Raw genomic sequence first — 25,179 nt, 5'->3', positions numbered from 1 at the left:
GCAAATACCGCTCTCTGGCCAAATTTGTGAATGTATGTACCTCAGCCCACATATGGACACTTCCGGAGTTACACGAGCCTGATTTCTAGGCGGGATTCCTGCTGTGCGTGAACTCTCAGGAATTCCAACGGGTGCGCAATCTCAGGTGCGTGTGACCACTGGTTTAGGCGCCAGCCTCCTGAGTCAAGAGGGGGTGGGGTGGAGAGACCAGCTGTCCGCCAGCTAAACACCAGCTTGCCGAGGCTGGGGAGACCAGGTAGACCAGCTTAAACCCCTACTACGTTCAGGAGGAGGGTTCAGGAGAACCTTGTAATCATTCATTCCTGTCGAAGTCATCATTATGGACCTATATAGGCTAAGCAGCAGACGTTGCCACATCCCAGCGAAAAATTCTTTTCCCGCATCCCTCCACCTCCCCATCTCCTCCTCTATTTCTGCTATTCTCATTCTATATAGTACCAATAATGGGGGTTGGAGCTCAGAAGGCAAGCCGAGGCTTGGGTTCGAGCCTCTAATCAAAGATAGCAAGCCAAGTTTGTTTACCATTAACCATCAGGTTTGGATGGGCAGGCGAACTCCCTGGAAGCAACCTTTTTAAGGAAGTTGAGCTGCTTTGTTTTGCACCCAAGAGATTTTAATAAATTAAAATTAACATATAGCAACAATGTGTTTCTGGTCTTGTGACAAGATAAGCAACAGATTAAAAAAAATAAAAAAATCTATGTTATCAAGGGAATGCTTATTCAAATGTATTAGTGTAACTCAATTTGACAAGTGTTTAAAACCATAAATGAGGCACCTCATGTGTGGCTGTGATCAGGCACTGAGTTGATTTAGAATAGCCTGCCACAGCTACTGTACAGTTGTGACTATTAATTACTACTAGTCCTGACAAATGCGTGTGTGGGTTGTCCACCAGATCCCACACAATTGTTTCTAGATTGTTAACTGTGTCTCCCAATGAGAAACCATGAGGTTAATTTGACAAAGATACATGGGGGGGGTGTGTAGGTGTTCTCAGTATCACATTTCTGATTCAGAAACTATGTGTGGTTCCTTAATCTTCTGAATTGCCAAATATAGATTTCTCTCTATACCCCCACCCTCTGTGACATCAGAGAGATAGTGGATTTCTTGGAAAAGTATAGCCTTAATAAATCATCCGATTGTTGACCACCCTCTGTGATATATTTCAAGAAAGTGAGTACACAAAGAAATTTAAATAGTGTCACACATATTAAAAATCCCAATGGTTTATTAAATTAAAATTACGTAATAAACCAGTCGTTTCGTGTTTTTTAGCCTACTAGCAATGTGATGATGGAACAGAGTGTATCTATCTTCAGACTGTTGTTGTCATTGCAGTGAGCTGTTAACAGACAATTACTTGTAGAGCATTTAGAATTTGCTACAATTTTCAGCATTAATGTCAAAAGCAATGAACGATAATGTTTTCTGGGTGTTTTGCCTAAGGTGATGGGCTGTGGTGACAAGCACCCGGCAGTTGTTGTTAGGTAACCCTGTAAAGTTGCCTGATGAGAGGGTTAACATGCCAAATGGCAATAAGAGAACACTGTTCATTTATTAGGAGCCTAAGACAGTTGATGAAGGTTCCCCTTAGGTATCAAAAGTTAGGACATAGTTAGCTATCCTTCCAAGAAACCGTTATGAAAAAACTCCACAGCACAGGCAACTACCATTACGTGCCGAAACGGAATTTATTTCTGTCAGTAATTTTCGGTCTTGAGAAGGAGGTTCCTTTCTGGCAATCAATATTGTGCAAACTTAGTGTTAAAAGATACTCATTTAGGTTGATGGTTACCTCGTCGCGAACGCGATTCTTCAGCGTACAGTAGTTGTAGCGCGCTCTAACAAGCCTTGTAACTTTTGTGGCAAAGTCTTGACCTGTTGTTTACAATGTTTTTTTAAATTTCAACCTTTTATGGATAATGTATGGAGTTGAGTCCGAGTCGGAGCCAGTATTTGTAAAGAGAGTGAGGCGCTGGGCAATTAGCGTGTATGTGGCGAATAACGGGCGTAGTGAGCGTCACAGCTTTTGGGAGGAACCACGTGTTCCTGCAAAAATAAGTACGGTCACGGTTCCCTCTTGAGGCAAGCGCTCAGCCAGAATCTTTTTTTTTTTTTTTTTTTCTGACCCGGTAGATTTAAACAGAACTACCGACGGATCACAGTCACAGCTGTCCGCCGGGCTGTCATGTTTTGTTTTTTTTCCATCGAAAATTCTTATGGTGAAAAAGACCTAATTTTTAAGTGTCCGTAACCTGTAAGCCAAACACTGTGAAGGGAAATCGTTAACATGCCAACATGGCACAAGAGGGCTTTTCTCAATCTATCGAGAGCTTCCAGACAGGCTTATGAGGTGGTTCCCCTTAAGCATCAAAAAAGTAGTGGATATAGTTAGCTATCCAAGAACAGTTATGAAACCCTCTAAACTACAGGTCAACATTATGACATCCTATAGTAAAATGTTCTCATTTGAAATCCAGTGAAAGTAGTGCGTGTTATATTTAATGACTATACAGAAGAATTTGGAAGACTTTTAAAAGGAATTTATGTCCAGTCATGCTTTTCGGGGAGAGGTCTTCGAGCAACCAATATTGTCTTCATTTCTTAGTGTTCAATATTTAAACAAGATCTCGTTCGAGGTTGCTGTGGCTTCCCCATAAGAACGTATGACTGTCAGTAAGTTTAACGCTTTAACAACCTTGCAACTATGAGCTAAACACTAATGTTCGAGCAAATCAGACATGTCTGGTTTCAACAACCGTTTTATATTTCAGTAGTGGGGTTTATTCTTTATGCAGGATACGTTAAGTAGAACCTCGATTGCCACGGCTCAACTCTGGATTTGTAGATTGTATCTGTTCCCCTAAGCACTAGTCCCCCAGTATATCGAGAGTGGTGATCTAGTTGGCCATGTACGAAATAAGGATCGCTTGAAAGTATAGAAGAGAAATGCCATATTCTGCTTCAAATAGCCTGTCACTATTCTTGCTCAACAATTCCGAGAGCTCGTACCATTATACAAACACTAGCAAGTTAGCATGCACACCTGACGTAGTCATGGGTCGCAGAATGTTGTGAGGTGAAAATAAGTCCTCGTCTTATAAAGATGGTGAATACTGCTCAAGAGCCCCCTACGTTATAGATTAGTAACTATTGCACAAGTTCGAGAATAAACCTGCCAATCAGCCTGGCTCTCCTGCCTCCAAGTGCCTTGGTCTGGATCCCATCTTATAGGATCGTTCTTCAATAAGAAAAAATAGTCAGGTGGTTTTTGAGAAAAGATAGAACTCGTCCACGCTTGAAACCTTACTATAAAAATTTATTATGAAAGTATAACGGTCAATATTAGTATATGACCTGTTATGCTTTTTTCATTAACTGGCATTTCTACAAAGGCACATGGTGTTTCTTAGTACAGTTCTCTTCCAAAGTACCGATCAAGCACAGATTTCGTTTATGTCTACCAATAGGAACATTAGGAACTTTAAAGATCAACTTGTCTAGCACTCCCCATCGCCTTCATGAGGCAGCGCTCAACCAGAACTGACCGGTAAGAGAGCAGACTACCGACGGACTCGCAAGTCACAGCTGTCAGCCGGGGCTGTCCTTCTCGTCGAAAACATGGTGAAAAAGGCTAAAAGTCCCGCCACTTACGCAAAAATGAAGGGAATAGTTTCATATTTTACAGGTAAGCTCAAACACTTAGGCTATTCTTTAAACTTTAAGTTGAGACATCTTGATATTCTGGGTCAAATATACACAGAATGTATTTGCCACAAAAATGAAATATTTGAATATATACTTTAACAACGTTTAATCTTTCTATGTAATATCTGTATAATATATATATATATATATAGCCTATAGATAGATAGATAGATAGATAGATAGATAGATAGATAGATAGACAGATAATATTTGGAAATTTGATTATTTTTTAAAATGTAAAGATGTAAAAGGATGTGTTTTTGATCACTCTTATAAAGGTTTTGTGTCCACTATATGCAGATGTTTCACTAATTAAAAATGATTTTATATTTTATTTTCTCAGCTTTAATTAAGGACAAGAAGCTTCGATCCAGCCACCCTATCTATGGACAGTGAGTTTCATCCTAGTCATCATTTTCCATTGCGTGAGCTAAAAGTGAACCAGCACATGGCTCTGTATGTATTCCAATGCAGAGTTCAGAAGATCAGCTCATTATTTCATTATTTCTATTAAGATCAGCTGAAAAATCAAGAATGACGTAGGTCCTTTGCACTGCGATGTCATTACAGATTGACCACCAGTGTACTTTAAGACGGTGACCTACTTATAGTAACATTCCAAAGTGCAAACCAGTAGCCAAGTGCCGTTTACATAGGTGTTGGATGACTTTGAGGCAGTTTTTAGGTGAAAATAGTTTCTCTGATATGGTTTCTCTCATTCCAGGATGGATTTCTTGCGACTTGAGGGTAGTCTTTCTGAAGATGATGGAGCAGCAGCTGTAAGTGAGCTTTTACTCAAGTTCAAGTTCATTTACAAGTTCACTTGTGTGTTCTGGGCCTACCTACAGATTTGCAATATCTTCCTTTAAGCCGATTTGAGTTGCTGTACTGATTGACCTGCAGTAATCTATAGATGTAAACAGGAAGTTTATTTTTATTTATTTGTTTATTTGGATCCCCATTAGCCACTACCAAGTTAGTAGCTATTCTTCCTAAAGTCCAACAAGTTAAAAAAATATATAAATAAATAAAAAACTACATTAATCCACAACAATAAAAGTCAAGTCAAGTGAAGTGAAGTGTGCTGTGGTTTCATATGTCAGTGGAGTAAACTGCTGACTCGCTCTCCCTCTCCCTGATCTCTCTCCCAGGTTTACAGTAATCCACAACCAGAGGAGCCACAGTCTCGGTGAGTGGGGTGCTCAGATATCAGGCTATATAGACACAAAACATAAAAAAAAAAGAAAACATATACAGTTACACATACATATTTATTTCAATATGATTTTAGGGTTTCTGTGGCTGATTTTGACTACTTAAAGGTGATCGGGACAGGAAGCTTTGGCAAGGTATAATGTTTAGATGCTCAGTCTGCTTGTATTTCTGAATATTGTTTGAACCTTTCTTTGATTGTCTGTACTCAGGTGTTCTTGGCCACACACAGGGAGAATGGCAAATATTACGCAGTCAAAGTTCTACAGAAACACATAATCTTAACAAGGAAAGAGGTGAATATGACTGTATGAATATAAGTGTGAGTAATTATTTGACTCATAATGTGTGTGTGTGTATTCACTGTGTTGTTTTTCATACAGGAAAGAAATGTCATGTGTGAGCACAGAGTGTTGTTAAAGACTGTTAATCATCCATTCCTGGTGAAGCTCCACTTCAGTTTTCAGACTAAGGACAGACTCTATCTTGTGCTGGACTATGCATGTGGAGGAGAGGTATGTGTACTTAGCTATCTAAATAGCTGTCTAAAATAACCTAACCCTAACCCACACCCTAAAAAACAAACAAACAAACTTTATACTTTATTTTTATACCATGTTTTCAGATGAGGACTTTCCCAAAAGGATTTTTTGTCAGAGTCATCTCACTTCTAGGTACACATATACAATCAAGTACACACAGCTTTGAATTTGAACTTGTTTATGGTGATAAATTCAGGTCAGATGTCAGTAAGAGGATTTATACATATATGACATATGCAGGACACGATGTGTAATTGAATATCGAATTGAAAAGTTACACATCGCCTCAGTTAGGAGAAAAAACAAAACAAGGCCAATTGTAGTGGACAAAGTCAAACTACGGTCACATTATCTAGGTCTGTTTAGTCCAACTTTGTAAAACTAGACTAGGACAATTTCAGAACTAAAGCATTTTACAGGACATAAGGACTTAATTAATCTTTGAGTCGTTTTCAACCAGGGGGTCGCAGGATGACTATAAATTATGTATGTGCATGTGGCAAATCCAAATAATACTGATTTGCATTTATTAATGATTGTCTATTTCATTTTGCAGCTCTTTTACCATTTGCAGAGGGAGGGGGTGTTTGGAGAACCCAGAGCCAGATTTTATGCTGCTGAGATGGCATGTGCTTTAGGATACTTACACTCCCTGAAGATTGTCTATAGGTACCAACATTCTGAAATATCTGTGCCTCTAATTATGCAGATAAGCCCATTCATATGTGCTTAGTGAGAACAAAATGAACAGTAACTTCCAGCAGATTTGCAGTAATCCATCTCTCTCACATGCTCACAGGGACCTGAAACCCAGAAAACATTCTGCTGGATTCCGCAGGTCATGTGGTTCTGACCGACTTCGGCTTGTGTAAGGAGGGAATGAGTGGACGTGGCACCACCAGAACCTTTTGTGGAACGCCGGAGTACTTAGCACCTGAGGTTCTCCTGCAGAAGGAGTACGACAGGACTGTGGACTGGTGGGGTTTGGGAGCTGTCCTTCATGAAATGCTCTATGGCCTGGTAAACAAACCCACCAAATGAATGCTCATTTAAATAAATAATACAGGTAGACAGATGTGTTTTATGCACACTCTTTCTCATTCCAGCCACCTTTCTACAATGCAGATCGTCTTGAGATGCTCCGAAATATTATTTATCAGCCATTGGTATTAAAACCCAGAGTGTCTAGTGCAGCCAGAGATCTGCTGAAGAGACTGCTAAACAGGGACAGGGCCAAGAGACTAGGAGCAAAACGTGACCTGGTAACCCAACAAGCACCCACACACACACAAACATTCTGAAAATCATTTGTCTTGTGAGTGGCTAAATGTCATTTCACTCTTTTCTGGCTTTTAGACCGAGCTGCAGTCTCATCCTTTCTTCTTGTCTATTCATTGGGATGAACTTGTTGCAAAGAAAATTACTCCTCCTTATGTTCCCTTATTGGTGAGTTTTTTACTGTTGTTAAAAGGATTGTTCACCTAACATTGAACATTTCCACTCAAACCAGTACGACTTTTTCTTCTCTGAAACACAAAAGATATTTTGAAAAATGTCTGAGGTTTTTGTCCGTAAGATGTGTCAATGGTGTCCAAATTGTTGATTTTCTCTGCATGGACAAAGACATTCTTCAAAATATCTTCTTTTGTGTTCCATGTAAGTTGAGTTAATGAAGTGCTAACAAATTAGATGATTTCATATAGATAACATGCACAGTAAATAATTTCTATTTGTTTACATGTGTGTATTTCAGTCTGGCCCTGGTGACCTCACAAACATCCCTCGGTTTACAGAACTTCCTGTTCCGCAGTCGCTAGGAGCATGTGAGGAGTACGGAGCAACCTTTCCTGGCTTCACCTACATCAGTGAAAACATTCTCTCACTGACTCGTGGACATTAAGACAGAATTCTGTCAGACCAATAGACATTTAGTCTGAACATGTTTTTAAAAGTAAACACTGAAGCACAGTTCATTTTTATGTAAGCCGGACCAATGCTTTTGCACATGACTACAAATTTTCTATCAAATGTGACTGTGTTTTCCTAACATTCATATGTTATTTAATTCCTTTTTAGCCCTATTTGAGATATATATATATATATATATATATATATATATATATATATATATATATATATATATATATATATATATATATACACACACACAATGTTAAGTGTTGTTCTGACAATAACTGTGATGACATGAAGTGAGACTACAGGTTGCATCAGATGTTTTATTGTAAAACGTGTGAGATGGAATGAATATTAAATCTAAATGTAATTACAATTGTGTGTAGTATTAAGATGGTCTTGGTACGTGTTTTTGATGAAATTGTCTGATCAGTAAAAGAATGTCCAATTTTTGGAGTGGAAAACTATTAAACTATTTTTTAAGCAAATCGTGTTTTATTATAAAAGGTCCATGTCTCAGTTAACATGTTTTAATCCAATCATCAAAAAATTATACAATTCAGAGTTGTGTACAAGCGCTGTACTGTAAATAGAGACCCGAATCACGAAGTAGCGCACAGTTGTCATCCACAGACCGTTGAAATTTATCACCAGCGACTGCTTCGCGGTGTATTAATGCCGTTTCAACATGTTTTACAATGCCATGCTGCCTGCCTCAAACCTACTTTGCAGACGACGTGCAAACTAAAAAGAAACAGCCACTTTTAAGCTCACAGCGCCACCTTGTGGTGTATTTTCACTCTTCCTTCTCGACACTCCTGCTACAATGCGGCCGTCAAAACATTGTATTTAAACATTACGACCTTCAGTTCAAAGCTTGACGCGGAGTTATTTTATTAGTAAGCTCTGCCCTTCTCTATTATTATTGCATACGACCAAAGTATGCCATTTAAAAAGAGATTTGCGGAGAAAATCTGAACACGTGACAGTTACAGGAAATCAAATCAGAGAGGATCACCACTAAGATGACTGATATTTAAAATCCTAGTCTGAACACGGCACGTTTCAGTAAGCACGCACTTTAAAGACTGCAGTAAAGCTGAACGACTTTAGGCCCCGTTCGGGCACCACAGAGCTCTCTGCTACGGTTTAAAGTGCGTGGAAAACGCAAAGAGAATTAAAAACCATCTGTAATATCAAGACCTTAAACTGTTTTAGATCAACGAGCACCGATAAAAACGAGTATCGCGCACTAATCTCTTCTAGGGTCATGCAAGGACACACAGGGCTCTTTGTTACATTAAGAGCATCAGTCACACATGTAGCGATGAAGTTTATCTGGGCTGCAGAAGTTGGACAGGCACCTATTAACCCGCGCATGCGCACTAACGCCGCCATCCAGCTCTAAATAAGAGTTAGGAGAGAAACGAGGTGAGTCGCACGTTTATCAATAAATATGACGTTAATGTCGTCACCCACGCAGCAAACAACGACACGAACACAGAGTGCGTTTCTTGTTTAACACTTTTCAGCCACCGCGGCGATTTTTCAACGAGGTTTAAAAACCCCGTAAAGATAAATAGAAGTGACAAGTTTGTGCAGAAGAAATTAAAAGCATGCAATCTGTTATTTCCTCAGGTCTGCGTGCACCCGAGTTGTTATATTAATAGACGGATGAATGGCAACTCATTCAGATCGCCCGTGGGAATGTTTTTCTTTTGGAGAAGCGCGTGAAAAGTGTTGGTTTGGTTTATTGTAGGATGCCCTGCTAATGTTACAGCTAGCCGGGGCTATCAGAAGGCTAACGACATTCCGTGACAAGGGGAAAGTAAGGAGTTTGTTGACGGAGGGGAAAACATTGCGTTTTAATAAAACAAGTTGTGCACTTGGGTTTCCCGTGTTGGTTGAATGTCCGACTGACGTGAACCAGAGGAGAGAAGTGTAATAATTTACATACTTTAAACGTGTCGGCCGCGCTTTGCTATGCTCCGCCATCTTGTTGTGTCAGTCGAATGCTAATAATGGGCGCTCGCGCGTTACACTTTATTTATGCTAAGAATAAACTTGAAATATCAAAACAGACCTTTTTTATTAAACCAGATGAGCTTTTAGGTGATGTTCGCGGGGTTGCCGTTAGTGTACGGTCTAAGAAATTCTGATTTATTATAAACGGCGGGTCAAGAACGTTATTACACTGTTGCCTGCTGTATTAGGATGACAACGTGCTTAAATAAAGATTTAATTCTTTGGAAACTAACTGATCGTGGGTATGCGCGCTTTAACTTGTCATCGCAGGTATCCGCAGCCTTTTAAAGCAAAGATTTCACGAGATTCTTTTAAAACTGGGAAAAGCTGAACTTGTTCGTCTAACTTTACTTTTAATCGCTTTCCTCGATTAATAACCACCAAAGGTAGCTTAAGTGTGTCGGTAAGAGTCTGTATACATTGCTAGCCCATGAAAATGGGCATCATACCGTGTGTAGAAATACATATAATGGTCCTCGTTTAAGTGCGTGGTGCATCCGAACAGCGAGAAGCGGTCGCCCTCTGGCGGAAGTGGGCGGAACGGCACGCGCCGCGCAGTTATTTCGTAAACCCGAGTTGCGGGCGTTGTGTCAGCCGCAGTCAAAACACGGGTTTCGAGGCGAAATCGTCATATTTGAATAATGAAAACGAAAGTTTTATTTGGTTTACTAAAACAACGTGTGCTGATCTGCCTATTTAAAAGTATTTTCCCCCCTACCTTCTTTGCCAGATGGAAGTGATTATGAGCAGGCCTATGAAGATCACTGAGCATGTTTACATGCACATTAGTAAGCTGATAACTTACAAATATCCGCTTATTAAAATAACCAGTTTTCCCCGTTTACATGCACATCAGTAACCTCACAACGCAAGCTGCGTTTACATGACTTTCTTATAAATCGGGTTATTTCCCTCTGGTGACGTCAAAGTATAATCATCTGCGTTTTTTGATTCCGAGTAGCCATACATTTGTCATAATGTTACAGCTTGCAACATGTCAGCGGGACACTTACAGCTCATATAGTATCCTCTCATGTAGTTATAAATGCAGCGTTTTGACTGAACCACTTCTTCTTCTGCTGCAGGAGATGAGAGCACATTTTAATCATTTTCTGAGTCATGAAAGGCAAAACGTTTGCTCCATCTAGATGCGCTTAAATCTGCACTAATGATGCGTTCCTGTCACGTATTACACATGCGCACTTCAGTTAGCCGACAAAAAGCGGGTTATTGCGTTTACATGCCGCGCGAAATCGGAGTAAGACGCAAAAAACTAGCCGTTTATGACTTTACTTTGATAAAAGAAAACGGGTTACCGCGTTTTACACGACCACGTGCGTTTTCGGCTTATTAAGCATGATCGGTTTAAGATCGTAAACGCGCTCACTACATCAGAGTAACGTTACAGTGATTAGTTTTTAACAACTCGGGGTTTTTTTATCCATTAGAAAGCTATGGAGGTTAAGTATTTGTATCTCACATTATATTGCGTCGGAAGTTTTCTATGCATTTACATTTATGCATTTAGCAGACGCTTTTATCCAAAGCGACTTACAGTGCATTCAGGCTAATATTTTTTTTTTAATTAATTTTTTTACCTAACAATGCCACTCAGTAGATTTTTTTGGTCTCAATAAGCACTGATGCATTACAGCAGTGGTTCTCAACCAGATGGGCTTAAAGTCCTCAAGACTTAAAATAATTCAGAACAAGACAAAACAAGCATTAAAATAAACTGAAACCACTAATTTTTTTAGTGAATATTTTTATGATATTTCATATCAACAATTGTTTTTTTGTTGTTGTTGTTGTTTTGTTTGTTTGTTGAAGAACCATGATTCCCACAGTCACTAACTGAAATGAATGCCATTGACATTTTTATAAGCGTTGTTATACATTTTAGTAGTTATACCAAGCTCTAAAATATCAAGTAAAAATCAAGGTAATACATAATCATAGTTTGGTCAACTGCTTACTTCAGTCGCCTGTCCATGTTGCAACAGTATATTTTTCTCTTTTTAACCTCATCATAGGTAAAGATGGCAGAGACATCTACGACTGATGGTCCTGCCGCAGGAGCTGATTTTGACATGATGAGCGCTCTTGATTGGAAGGACGGCATAGCCACCTTGCCAGGAAGTGACATTCGGGTACAAATATACAGCGATGTGGGGGGACATATTTGTCTATTTGGAATGTACTGATGAAAAATCCCAATATCTGGTCTGTTTTTAGTTTTCGGATGACTGAATTCGGCACCCTGGAGATCGTCACAGAGGTGGAGCCCAAAGTTAAAGAGGCGGAGCTTACAAGCCCACAGCCTCAAACAATAGGCACCAACAACATTCATTCCCCCGAGCAGAACAAAACTTCAAATCAGACTGCAAAGCCCCGGTCAAATACAGAGCATCAGACAAGTCCTGTGGGTGAGAAACAGGAACTCGCACATATTCCTACCAAATCATTTGCCCTTTATTTGTTTTTGAGAACTCCATTTCTCTTGCTTTTTTCAGTTTCAGCTGACCCCCACAGGCAGGCAGGGGTCAACAACACCAGGAGCCCCAGCGCTGTGGAAAAGCCCCAGTGTGAGTACAGTGCCCAATGCAATTGTTTCCCATGACTGAGGCGACTGCAAACTGCAGGTCATGTGGTCACTCTGGTTCACGTGAATCCTTTCTTCAAGGCAAATTTTGCAGCGCTCCTTGTGTACAGCCTACCAGTGGCAGGTACATGCTTTTGACATTCACTGAGCTGTAACAGTTGCACTGTCTGTGTTGTATTTAAGTCTCTGTGTGTATGTGTTCAGGTCAACCCCAGCTGAGGCTGTCGAAGGAGAACGTTTAGGTAAACGTGTGAGAAAGAAGAAGAAGATGTTTATGGAATCTGGAGATGAGGAGGAGGACAACATAGAGGAGGAAGAAGTAATGCACACACTTACCTCACACAATGGAGAGCAATTCAGTATTAACTAAAAAGTACTAAAGTGGGATGTGCTCATTGTTATTTTTATTTTTTTTCAGGAGAAGGTTAAATCCTCAAAGGGGAGACGAGCAGCTAAAGTTGCTAGACTAGGTTGGTAATTTTATTTTATTTTATACAAACACACACACACACACTTGTTTCACTATATTACCCCTACCCCTAAACTTACCCCTCACAGAAACAGGTGCAGAACACTACATTTAAATAAAAACACATTCTGTCTGATTTACAAATCTTTTCAACTAGTGAGGACCAGTAATGCATGCAATGTCCTCACTAGTGGGTTGTCATATTATTTAACTTTGGCCCTCACAAGTATAGTAAAAAAAAGTTCATACACAAAATGGTTTGTATGCCAATATTAGGGATTCTAACTAAAGAGGTTAGATTTTTTTTTAAATATGTTGGATATTAATCAAGTTAATCTTTAAAAACATTAACTATTTAACAATACTGTTAAATGTAATCTTTTGAAATCTCAAAATGAATATCCGTACTGTACATTATAATGTTATGATGCCTTAATTCAGCTGTAGCATTTAGACAACTGATTTTAGTCTTTTTATTTCACTTAGAAAAAATGTTAAATAATTGTAATATTGGCCATATCAGCCATAATATACAATTTTAAATATAAAATAAAATAAAAAAAATTATTGGCTTATCAGTGTTGGCCAATTACATTTATATTTGAATATTGCTGCATCTCAACTTAGATGGATCGATTTAGTCTTGTGTATTTTCACTCAGTTTCAGCTTGTCTTTTGTATTGTATTATGTATTATGAATTATAATGCTTGTTTTTTAATGTATAATCATTTAGATGCTTTTCTAAGCCATTTAAATTACAGCTTTATGACGCTGTTTCCATAGTGACAGCACCTCTTGTTAAGAAGAAAACCTGGAGTTGGTCAGCTTATCTGGAAGAGGAGAGAACTATTGCCGCTCCCTTGAAACTTTTTAAGGAGGTGAGAGACACACAGCAAAATATAGCTTGTGTTTCTGTTCACATTCAACATGGAATAATTAGGATCCTGATTAGGATTCTTGGTTTGATGTCAATCCACTTTTGCCATTAGAAAAGTTTTACTTGAATGAAATAATCATTTTGTGTTTGTGTGTGTGTTGCAATACAGCACCAGTCATTTCCTCAAAGCAGGAATGGATTTAAAGTTGGCATGAAGTTAGAGGGACTGGACCCCTGTCACCCAGCTCTCTTCTGGCGTTCTGACTGTTGCAGAGGTAACCAGAGTCAAAAGTTACTGTGATTTTACTTGAAATGTGATTTTTAGGGCACAAAACTAAATATGTTTTTTTAGTTGTACATATAGTAAAATTTGTATTTTGATATATTGGTCTTCTGTTCCAGGTGCAAGGCTACAGGATTCGGCTTCACTTTGATGGTTACCCTGAATGCTATGACTTCTGGGTAAATGCTGACTCATGGGATGTGAAGCCGCCAGGCTGGTGTGAGAAAACCAGCCTTAAGCTGTTGCTGCCAAAAGGTGATAATGTACTAATAAAGATGTACTGCAAAATTAATCTGCAGTGAAGAGCTCTATTTTTGGTTTTTGTAACAATAATAGATGTGCTTTATAGATGTTTCTTTATGTGTTGAAACTACTTAAACTCAATTTTCACTCTGAATGTTGTGATTACAAAATGTCCTACTAGTTGTTATATTCTGAAATTGAATATATTGTAATTGACACGCTTATTATTTATAAATAATAAATACCAAAAACAAATAAATTGTTAATTAAAATAAGCTGAAAATCTAATTTAATAACTATAAAATATATTATAAAATTATCATTTATTTTATTTGTTCAGAAATGTGGTCACATAGTTTTCATGTGGTTTAATAACATTGGAATGGACAAAACTGAAGTTTTTTTTTTTTTTCGGGACACACTTAAGGGCCATTCAACCAGAACATTTTTTTGGTGTGAAAAATTCAAGATGTGGGCAGTGGAATAGAGGGGGAAAAACGCAGGGTCTCGAAATGCGTTTTTTTTAAAATAAAGGTGAAACTTGAGTGCCAATTTTTTTAAATGCCTTGTCATGCACAAGATGCCACTGAAGCAGTGATACTCGAGCGCAACAGTCAAACACGTCATCTAGTGTGTGTTTACAAGACAAAAGAATGAAAAGGTAGCACAGTGGAATGGAAAAACATGTTCTGTTTGAAAGGAGAATTTTTCAGAGTCATTGCATATGCTACTAGAATATTCAATTTATAAAAAAAAAAAACAGTAAAATGTATTGCATATGCTGTTCTTATAATATTTGCATGTTTGCTTACAGGCTGCAGAGATGGAGAGTTTAACTGGAAACACATATGTAAAGAATTGTAGGGGTCAACTGGCCCCCAAACATCTCTTCAAGAGTCTTAATACAGTATGTCATTTCATATGCACACAATTAAAATATATATATCAGAGATGTCTCAGTGTTCCCGGAGATCATGCTGTCTTCTATAACCATGTGTTCTTTGCCATATTTAGTCGGTCACACCGTCAGGATTCCGTGCAGGGATGAAGCTGGAAGCCGTTGACAGGAAGAACCCATCACTCATCTGCGTAGCAACCATTGCTGCTGCAGTCGACAACCGGCTTCTCATTCACTTTGACGACTGGGATGATTCATATGATTATTGGTAAGTTAGAGAGCAGAATTCTGGCATATGAGGGTCCTCAAGTTTTAATGCATTCTGTTTGTTCTCAGGTGTGATGCCAGCAGTCCATACATTCATCCAGTAGGGTTCTGTGAGGAGGTGGAGTTAACCCTCACTACACCCGCAGGTGAGACTCTTTTTCATGCAATATGATGTAATCACTTACATTACTTTCACATTTTATTATTCAATTCTACTTTATTTTGTGAGAAATATAGTAATACTATAAATATGAAATGTTGTTTGCAAAATTAAATGTGCTTTGATTTGTCACTGAGCTAAAGTCAAAATAAATAATTGAAAGATTATTTTATTAAAATATTTATATCTATTTATATCTAACATTTTGTATTCAGTAAAAAATTGATTAGTATAGCACTTTTCATTTTGTTTTGTTTGAAATTTACCAAAAGACCCCTAACACCTCCTTGTGGCTCCTGGACCCCAATTCGAAAGCCCCATAATTGACGTTTTTTTTTTCCCTGTTTTCCTTTAAACAAACTAATGAGCATGACAAGTGGTCTTAAGGTTTTTTAACGTCTGATTATTTTTGTGTCATAGATTATAAGCCCCCCAAGGTTTTTTCCTTACTTGGGAAAAGTACCTTGAGGAAACTGGAGCCCAGGCTGCACCAGCAAGAGCCTTTAAACAGGTGAGGTTTGATTCACCCCACTGAACCATGAGAGGTGTAGTTAAATAATTTTTATAATTGGTAAAATGGTAAAATTATATAGGTCTATTAGTTGATGTGACACAAAAGTGCAGAGTCAGCATGTATAACATGGAAATAAAATTTACAAAACAGTTGTAGTTGTGGACTGTTTGACAACACCAACCCATAATAGGAACAGTAATATAAATGAAATATGTGCTATTATTAATCAGATTTTCTGTTTACTTATTTAATATTCTATGTAATTCAAATTTATTAGTATATCACATTTGGTTTTTATTTCTTACTGTTGAAAACATTTAGAATTTTTGTTTTTTGGGGGTAAATAAAACAATTGTAATATGCGGTGGTTTTATACATATTTTTGATTTGAGTTATTTATTATTCATTCATGTTTTTTATTTGCATTGTAAATGACTTTTGATCATTGGCCATCCAGAGACAACCACATGGTTTCCAAATCGGGATGAAGGTGGAAGCAGTGGACAAACGTAATGCCATGCTTATCCGTGTAGCCACCACCATCTCTGATGTAGAAGACCACAGAATCAAGGTTTACACACAAATGTATCTGTATTACCTCTTTAATATAGTATAGTTAAAAACCAAAATGATATTTTTTTTATATTAGTTAGTCACTTATTAATATCTATTCACTTTTATGGTATTTAATATGCTAATACAGTTAGTATATCATTGCTAACTCTCTATGTGTTTATGTCTAGATCCATTTTGATGGCTGGAGTGAGGAGTATGATTATTGGCTAGATGCTGATAGCCCAGATCTGCACCCAGTAGGCTGGTGTCAGAAGACGGGTCATCCTCTGCAACACCCCAACGGTAACATACTGTTTGGCACATTTACATACAGTGTTTCCACACATGGCCACCACCGACTCATAATCAAACTCATTATTGTAACCATATCAGGTCCTAGAGATTCTCCAGTGCCTCCAGGACAAGGCTGCCAACCCCAGGATGCAGTGGAGTCGGACACATCAGAGGACCTCGGTATGGGACACATTACACGTAAGTTATACACATACTGTTACAAATTTCAACCCATAATGTTCATTCAGATGCAAATGAGTCTCTTTCCCATTTAGGGCGGTGAGCTGTCCATACTCAGATTTGAATTTGAATAAGGACGGGCTGGTGCCAGACAGACTGAACGGGAGAGGCCGGTCACGCTCAGTGGACCCCCGCGCCACCGCCGTGCTGAAACACTCACTCAGACACACCCTCCCACACCCAGCGCCGGCACCCCTGAAGCCCCTGACACCAGCACGGACGCCTGTCCACAAAGCTCGCTCAGTGCGTGACCACGTAGTGTGAGTGTCATGAGTTATATACACTTTTACACTGCTGTCTCTCTCACTCACACACACACACACACACACACACACACTCTTTCACTCCTCATCTCTTTCTCATTCCTTCTGTACTTTAGGTCTGGAAGCGCTCCAAAATGTGTCAAGCCACCTCAGGTGAAGCAGGAAAGTGATGGGAAAGGTACAGATTGATCAGATTTTGTGATATTTCATCTTTAAAAAAGCTGAAATATACGGATAATCCATAAGCTCTGGGAATGTATTAATATATTTAGTGACTTGAAATACACCTCTTCTATGATAAGAATGTTTTTTAATGTCTGCATTAAAATTAATTTGATTTTTTTGGAGGGTATAAAGTCAAACATGAAATCATAATGAAGAAAAAAGCTTAATTAAAAGAACTAAATTCTTGAAAAAAACATTTAATAAGTAGTTCACAGTCTGTTATTTTATTGTTAAATTTTTTTTCTTTTCTCACTTTTTTCCAACAAATTAAAATCATGTACTGCAACTAACATGACCAGAAAAAAAACAAAAAAAACAACATTAAACAGGAAATTATATCCATACAATATGCAGGCCCCCTTTGACTTTTTTATAACAAGAATACGCTAGTTAATTATATGTAAAATATCATGTGTTGTAAGTCCTCAACAACCTAAAAAAATATATTATAATATTTGTAAAACAAAAATTAGTTTTACCTTGAAAAATATATTTTAAAAAAACTTTTTTTTTTAATAATGATCAAGATGTGTACACTCACATGTATTTAAAATATTACTTTTACTAATAGTTACACCAGTCACAAGAGTCAAGACATTTAAACTTGAAAGTGTTGAAATTTTCAACACCATATGAAACAAAGATTAATACACAAGTACATTTCTAAGAACTTGCCACATATATTTTTCATCTAGTACCATTTTCTGTGTTGTGGACAAGTTTTCAAGGCATGTCATGAATGAAGTCTGTTTGTGTTGTAGATTCTCTTCAGGAGTTCCTGCATGAGTCTGTGTTTTGTGGATGGGAGCCAACGAGGTTTCATCTGTGTTGGGAAAAGCATGGGAAACTCTTGCCTGAAGCTTTAGGCCTCAGTGCCAGTAGAGTGGCCAAGTGGAACACAGAGACGAGGTGACATTTGATAATTCTGGAAAAGTTCTCTTAAGCTTTTAAAGAGGTCTATTCTAAATATATATTTTTAATTGTGTATCTTTTGTTGATGTTGTTCTTTCAGGTGACGAGTTTTTGTAAGAGGGCTGCCTGGCTGCAGAGAGCATGCTGCCACCTTTAGGAAGGAGGGCCTAAATGGAGAAAAAAAAAAACATATCCCCTAAATATCACCATAAAGTACCTTCGCAAATATACGCTGCCATTTAAAAGTGTGGGGTCTGTAAGATTTTTTTTTAATGTTTTTTGAAAGAAATTTCTTTTTTTATTATTTGATCAATAATATAGAAAAAATTTAATGTATTTTAAAATTGAGTTTATTCCTGTGATGTCAAAGCTGAATTTTCAGCAGCCATTACTCCAGTCTTCAGTGTCACATGATCTTTCAGAATTCATACACTGCTGATTTAGTGCAAGAAGAAATATTTTCTTCTTAATATCAAGTTAAGTTGTGCTGTTTATTTAACCATGATACATTTTTTTTTCTCAGGATTCTTTGGACATATAGTTTTTGTAATAAAACTTGGTTTAAAGTCTTCACTGTCACTTTTGATCTATTTATTGCATCCTCACTAGACCCCAAACTTTTGAATGTAAGTGTATGTGTGGCTCATTTAGCACTAATCCGTGAGTATCTTTGTCTTAGATAAAGTGAAATATGTTTATTTTAAAGATATATTTGTTTTACTTTTCCCCTACAGCAAATTGACCTGGCGAGGCCTTCCTGCTTCATTACTCAATCAGACATTGTTAAGATTTCTGAGCATCAAGCTTGGACTGCTGCTCTCAAAATTTATATAATTCGATCTCTCATGCTGAAGAGTGGGCAGATGAGGTGAGTAGACGACCTCCCAGCAACAGCTGCTCCATCAGACTTGTATTGAAAGTTTGCTTATAGCCACCACCAATGCGTCCCAGCAGGACATGACCAAATGTTCAATCATCGGTCTCCAAACTAATGAACTAGACAGACATTGACAGAAGACTCAGCCAATTCAACAAACTTCATGCGATCAGAAAAATCACAGCTCTTCAAGGGTCACTGATATAGATTTTGATGTCTCCCCTTCAAACTCTGCACCCGCTCGAAATTAGGACTGAATATTCTCTTGTGAAACCGAACATTGATTCATATTAGACTCTGGGCAGGGGTGAGTACACTACACGAGGCCACCTTTAATTGTTGAAAGCTTAAACTGGATTCTTTCATCGCTGATATTTATGTTTTTTTATGGTTGCTAAAATGACGGGTTTAATTACAAAAGGCATGATGGTGGAGCGTTTATTGAAATTTTTTTTTTTTTTTTGTAAGAAGTACAAAAAGACCTTGGTTCTAATTTCTTGTTGTCCTTCTGTTCACACACACAAAAAGACCTAATCCTAATCCAAAATGAGCCTGTTTGAGACCACTAGAGGGCAGCAGGGATTGTGTGTGTGTGTGTGTGTGTGTGTGTGGGTGTGTGTGTGTGTGTGTGTGTGTGTGTGTGTGTGTGTGTGTGTGTGTGTGTGCCAGCATGCCAGTATGTAAGTCTTTGTTGCAAGCATGTGAGTGAGAAAAATGTGTAAAAGTGTACTGCATCTAATGTCAGGGAATTCTTGCTATGGGCAAATCTGGAATTGAATCTCTTCTGTTTTACTTAAGATGAAATGTTTGATCTTGTAAAGTGCATTTGTAAATTGAAGAAATTGTATATTGAAAGCTGGACAGTGTGCCTGACACAGTAGCGACACTGCAGAAGAGAGTTGGGAATAGAATAGAAATGAGGGGTGTGTGTGTGTGCTGAGTGTGTATTTTAAGAGACCATGACCTTTTTGCTGGAAGTCCATGCATTCTGAATAGTAAGGACATTTTGTCTGTCATTCATCGAGCAAAAGTTTTTGTACATATGCCCTGTATAATGACAGCTGTAAAGGTCTCAGCCCTCCTGATACAACGGATTTTAACATGATTGGACTCACTTCAATTCATGCATAGTAATGGTTTGGATTTGCAGTGCGTCTCAAAGTTGTACTCCCTTTTCTTTTCTTTCATCTTTTTGCAGGCTGTTTCTAGGCTTGCAGAGAGGAATCAAGCCCTTAGAGATCCAGTTAGGGGGGGAAACGAGATGACAACATGTGAAAATGTGTGGTACGAGGGAAAACTACAACTTAGAATGAATTAGATAATAGTCTGCAGACGCTTTGAGTAAAAGTAATAAATGGTTAGTGTCAAAGGTGAGTTTATATCAGATTTTGATTGCTTTTCTTTGGCTTGTCGTGTGTGTCTTGCGTAGTATGTGTCTGTCCAAATTAGACTTTAATGTTGGGCCGATTGCTTTTTTTTTTGTTGTTTGTTTTGTTTGTTTGCCCGGTCCAGTTTCAATGGAATAATGTAATTAAATTGAATTAGGTTTCATGCCATGTGAATTGCCGTTACGACCAACGCCATGTGTGCCATAGTGTGCTTCTGCCGGGTGGAAATTATTATTGAGACCCTAATATCGCTTCATAACTAACTTACTACATACTAACAACACTCAGTCCGTCAGAAAAAGGCATGACATGGGCCTAGGTCCTTTGAGACTCTAAGAATAGTGTTTATTTTGCCCACCCGTGGAAACCATGGCGACGGCTTGCACCACGGTCCCATGACCCTTTAACCACTTTCTCTCTCTCTCTCTTGTCTCTCTATCACTTCACTGGACGGTTTAGAGTAAATGCGCCTCCCCTAGCGCCTCAGGCTACACGCGTTCGCTTAAGGGTGGCGACTCAACGGACCTTTGAGCGTTTCATCACCGTGGGTAGTAGCACTCGCTTGCACACTGCGCCCGACGGGTCGCGCGGCTTTGGAAACGAGACCCTAAACCAATCGTGTTATCAGTGGAGGAGAAGCCAAGCAGACGGGAGTTAAACTGAGATTGAACTTCAGGTGATTAGGTGTGGACTTACTGTATATCTACAGCAATGATCACTACGGCAATGACAAGCAGTGTACTGACGAAACCGACTCGCCACGTTTACTGCGGCTTAGTGCGTAATATAATTTGGAAGACATGCCACAAAGTTTGCTACTCTGATGTGTATTTTTTATTGTGAAAAAACTTTTTGCCAGTCCCTATTGTAATGGGACAGCTAGGGATATAAGACACAGGTTCACGTTGATTTCCCTGCAAAAGTGTTCACTCCACGCCACCCCGTACCTCAAACTCCACATTTAATTTGTTCAAAGTAATGTTTAACCACGGACTAAATCAAAAAAACGCAATTTTAAAAAACGATAGGAAATGATTTGAGGGAACATCTGGTGACCTTTGGTTAGCCTACAAATTGACCTTATATGAATAAACAGCTGGGTGGAAAAGAAAAAAAAAGTAAAATAGTGTAGCTTATGGTTTTATATTTTGTGATTATTAAAATAAATGTAAAATAAAAACATGTTTATAAATGTTTGTATACCATTTTTGCAGTGCCAGTGCGAGTTTGACTTTGATTTTTTTGTAGGTCCATGGCGCAGATGTGCTAAAAAAAAAAAAAAAGTTGAATATATTCCGGAGCAGACAGGTCTGATTTTCAGAACAAGGTAGGAAATTTTTATTGTAGGTTGAAAAAAAAAAACAAAAACATGATATTGTTGATTGCAATTATTGCGTGTTTTATATATATATATATATATAGTATCTATATATACGATATATATATATATATGTAGTGAGGAGTTAAAAAAAACAGCTAAAACGAGTAGCCTTATTGAGCAGAGATCAGACAGCATTTGCAGTAAACCTGTGAGGAACTTGAAGTACAAACAAATACTAAAAATGATTATAAAAAGGATTGTGACAGATTAGTATGTCTTGCCCACAATAAATGCTTCTGAGAACACTAGGAATTTATTGTAATGATGCATGATTACAATGTGCAAAAACTCAGTAATCATTTATAATATTTAAAAATAAGATATACATGGTATATATGAAAAAACATTCTCTAAAATACTTATTGTTTCTGATTTATATAAAATAACTTGTATATTTTATATAATTTTTGAATAATACATTTTATTAAATAAAATGAAATTATAGTTACAAGTATGGAGAGGAACTGTGTTATGTGAGAATAACCCACTCACTCTTTATACTTGTTAACCGACTGCAGTTTATTTTTAAATCTTTCTTTAGTATTTTGTACCTTTTGGGGGTGATTTTATTGAGCATTTGAAGTACATTAGCCCATTATTTGCCTTTGTTTTAGGAGAATGTCTGAGGTAAATGAAAAAGTCCTCAATAACAGCCCCAGAGTTGGAGCTAACTCCGCCCTTATGTGTCATATACAGGGCCTGTGATTAGCGGCCTTGCGTTTTCGTGATCGATGCACCAGGGGCTTTTATTGTTGTTTAGCCTGTGGTTTTGCTGATAGCAGGACTCTGCGTCGCAAGGGTGGTGTACGGAAACACTCAAACACCCGCGAGTAAAAACCCCACATCATGGTTCAACAGGACGCCCCTCTTCAGAGAAACTGAATCTGATTTGTCCCTGTCATCATGGGTGTGGGGCTTTTCCATCTTTATTTGTGCCAATACATTCCCTCTATGAAAAGCGAGAACACATAACAAAGGCTTGATCGAGACCAACAGAACGAATGTACCAGGGATCCTGCCACTGGTACAAACTCACAGGAATAAATCCGTCAAAAACGCGTCGCAACAACAGAAACCAACAGCCAACGCACATAACATTGGACTGGTCTGAACTCAACGTCCATTGCTTAGAAGAAGGGCCACGGAATTCCTACCCTTAAGTGTTCTTTCGCCATCCTCCCTGGCTCATTAGCCTCCATTCAAGTGAACTTGGTAACCGCGCACACTCCCTCCGATATCTCGCAGACCCATGGAAAGATTGGGCGTCCATGTCAGTAACTCAATGACTGTCTGATGTGCTCCGCAGACCCAAGTGCCCCTTCGACCGCTCCCTGCACTGACATACCGGAAACAAATTTGAGTGGAAAATAGAAACACAGGTTGAGCTAAAAACAAAGTGACCATTGCAGATTCGTCACCTAATGAACACTGACACAAAAGAGCCAACGGAGCATTAGACTTTGTATGACTGTTGTCCCTCATATAAGGCTCCACATAGTGAATATATATGGAATATATTCATCCAAAAAGAAGATGTTAGTGCTGAGTACTATAACAGATTTCTCAATTTGATTTCCGCGATCTGTTTCATGTGGGGTGTAGTTCGCCATTATAACGGTCCAAGTTATTGCGCTGTACATGCTCGTACTTCATCTGTTTATTGCTCTGCTACGTTTATTCTCAATGGTGTCCTGCGCGATTGGTTCAGCACAGCTTGATCATTTGAACACACAATCTATTACTACAGGCTATGACTTCTAGCTGTCCATGCGGTCGTATTTGCTATCTGTCGATTTTTTTGACTGACACTAGAAATGAAGGTTTCAGATGTCTACCAATCACAGCGTCCTTTTATTTGTCATTGAATTGATATCTGACTTACAACATGGCTTCTATTTTGTCTGACTTCTTTATCTAAACGCTCGTGGGCTCATCGCTGGTCTGTCTAACAGTGTTGGGTATGCATACAGTTCACGCATGGAATGTCTTTGTGTTTACTAATCATCTACACGTATACAGATACTCCCATGCACCAGGCTCGGTAATATAGATTATTTCTTTTACTATGGTGCTAAACAGAGTAAAAGATCACATCCTTAGATTTTTACCGAGTACTCGTTACTTAATCGGCTTAACAATTAACCATCACCTCTGTACTCATCTACTCCCAGCATCCCAAAATACCTTTGTCACTCTTTAAAATCACTTTAAGCTTTATGTTAGGGGTTTACCCTTAGCTTAGGATTTTCGGAGAGGAAATATTTGATGTTGCATGTAAGTGGCTGAGTATCTGAAGAGATTATGTGCGATGAGAAATGTTTGCAGTTTTTCGACTAATCTTATTTTGTACTTGTTAATTTATTTTCGCGGTGTCTTTTTTTCATAATATGTTTGCTGATGCATTAAACGCACTTTGTGCTTAGTACTGTAGTTCTGGTTGATAGAAAGATTGTTACCTGACCTTGAGAGAGTTACATACTAGGCTTTGTAGAATGTTTTTTGTTTTTCATGTGAATGTTGAAGTAATCAATTATTAATGATCCTATTTTCTCATTTGGTTCGGCATCGCGCTCTCCCAAAAATAAAATCGCACCACAAAGATGAGCACTGCCCTATGTGTCATCCTTGTTTGTATGTCCGATGCTGGTCTTTATAGTGTCACATAAATGTCCCCGACTGAATATGAACGGGCTGCACCTCCACTTTGTACCCGCTTACCACCGTCCTGTTGATGTACACGTGCAAAGACCACCGTGTGCATAGTCAAATCTCATCCTCTTCCTGTCTAACAGTTTCTTGTGCATCCAGCATGTGAATTAGTAGAGAGTCAGGAGTTCGACAAAGCTACATAGCTGCTAGAATCAGTACCAGCACAAACTGTGTTGTTGCAGTCGCATGCAGTCTAACTATTACCAGGTACTTGTCCATAATTTCGTTTCACTTGGATTCGTTTACGGTCTAGAATCCACTTTGATGTGCGCCGCACGCTTTGCTGCCAAACCAGTACAACTGTCCTCGTTTTAGTGTTCCGTTCTCCGATCAGCTAAATACCCTTAGTATCCCCGGTGGTATTATAAAAAGTCACGTGCTAATGATTCATGTTTCACCTATACACTAAGCTGAAGGAATGTCCATGGTTAGTATGGCGCCTGGTCATAAATCAGTTACTCCGCCGGATCCGAGCCCGCCTGTTTGACCGGTCAGTCTCGACTATTCTATACAGTTACCTGGGCAGACAGCATTATAAATTCCTTCCTTATGGGTGGAAGGATTCTGTCTGATTTTTTACAGCTAAATATAAA

General features: G+C 38.5%; 2 pseudogenes; both read left to right on the top strand.

Annotated features, from left to right (window-relative positions):
* Nucleotides 1-3,553: 3,553 nt before the first annotated feature.
* On the top strand, nucleotides 3,554-7,859 carry LOC122147996 (annotated as a pseudogene).
* A 4,158-nt stretch (nucleotides 7,860-12,017) lies between these two features.
* LOC122147994 lies at nucleotides 12,018-18,153 on the top strand (annotated as a pseudogene).
* Nucleotides 18,154-25,179: the final 7,026 nt, after the last annotated feature.

This window comes from Cyprinus carpio, chromosome A16, assembly GCF_018340385.1.
Source record: "Cyprinus carpio isolate SPL01 chromosome A16, ASM1834038v1, whole genome shotgun sequence".
In the NCBI taxonomy this organism is placed as follows: Eukaryota; Metazoa; Chordata; class Actinopteri; order Cypriniformes; family Cyprinidae; genus Cyprinus; species Cyprinus carpio.
The sequence above is the reverse complement of the archived record's forward strand: the minus strand, read 5'-3'. Positions and strand labels throughout refer to the sequence as shown.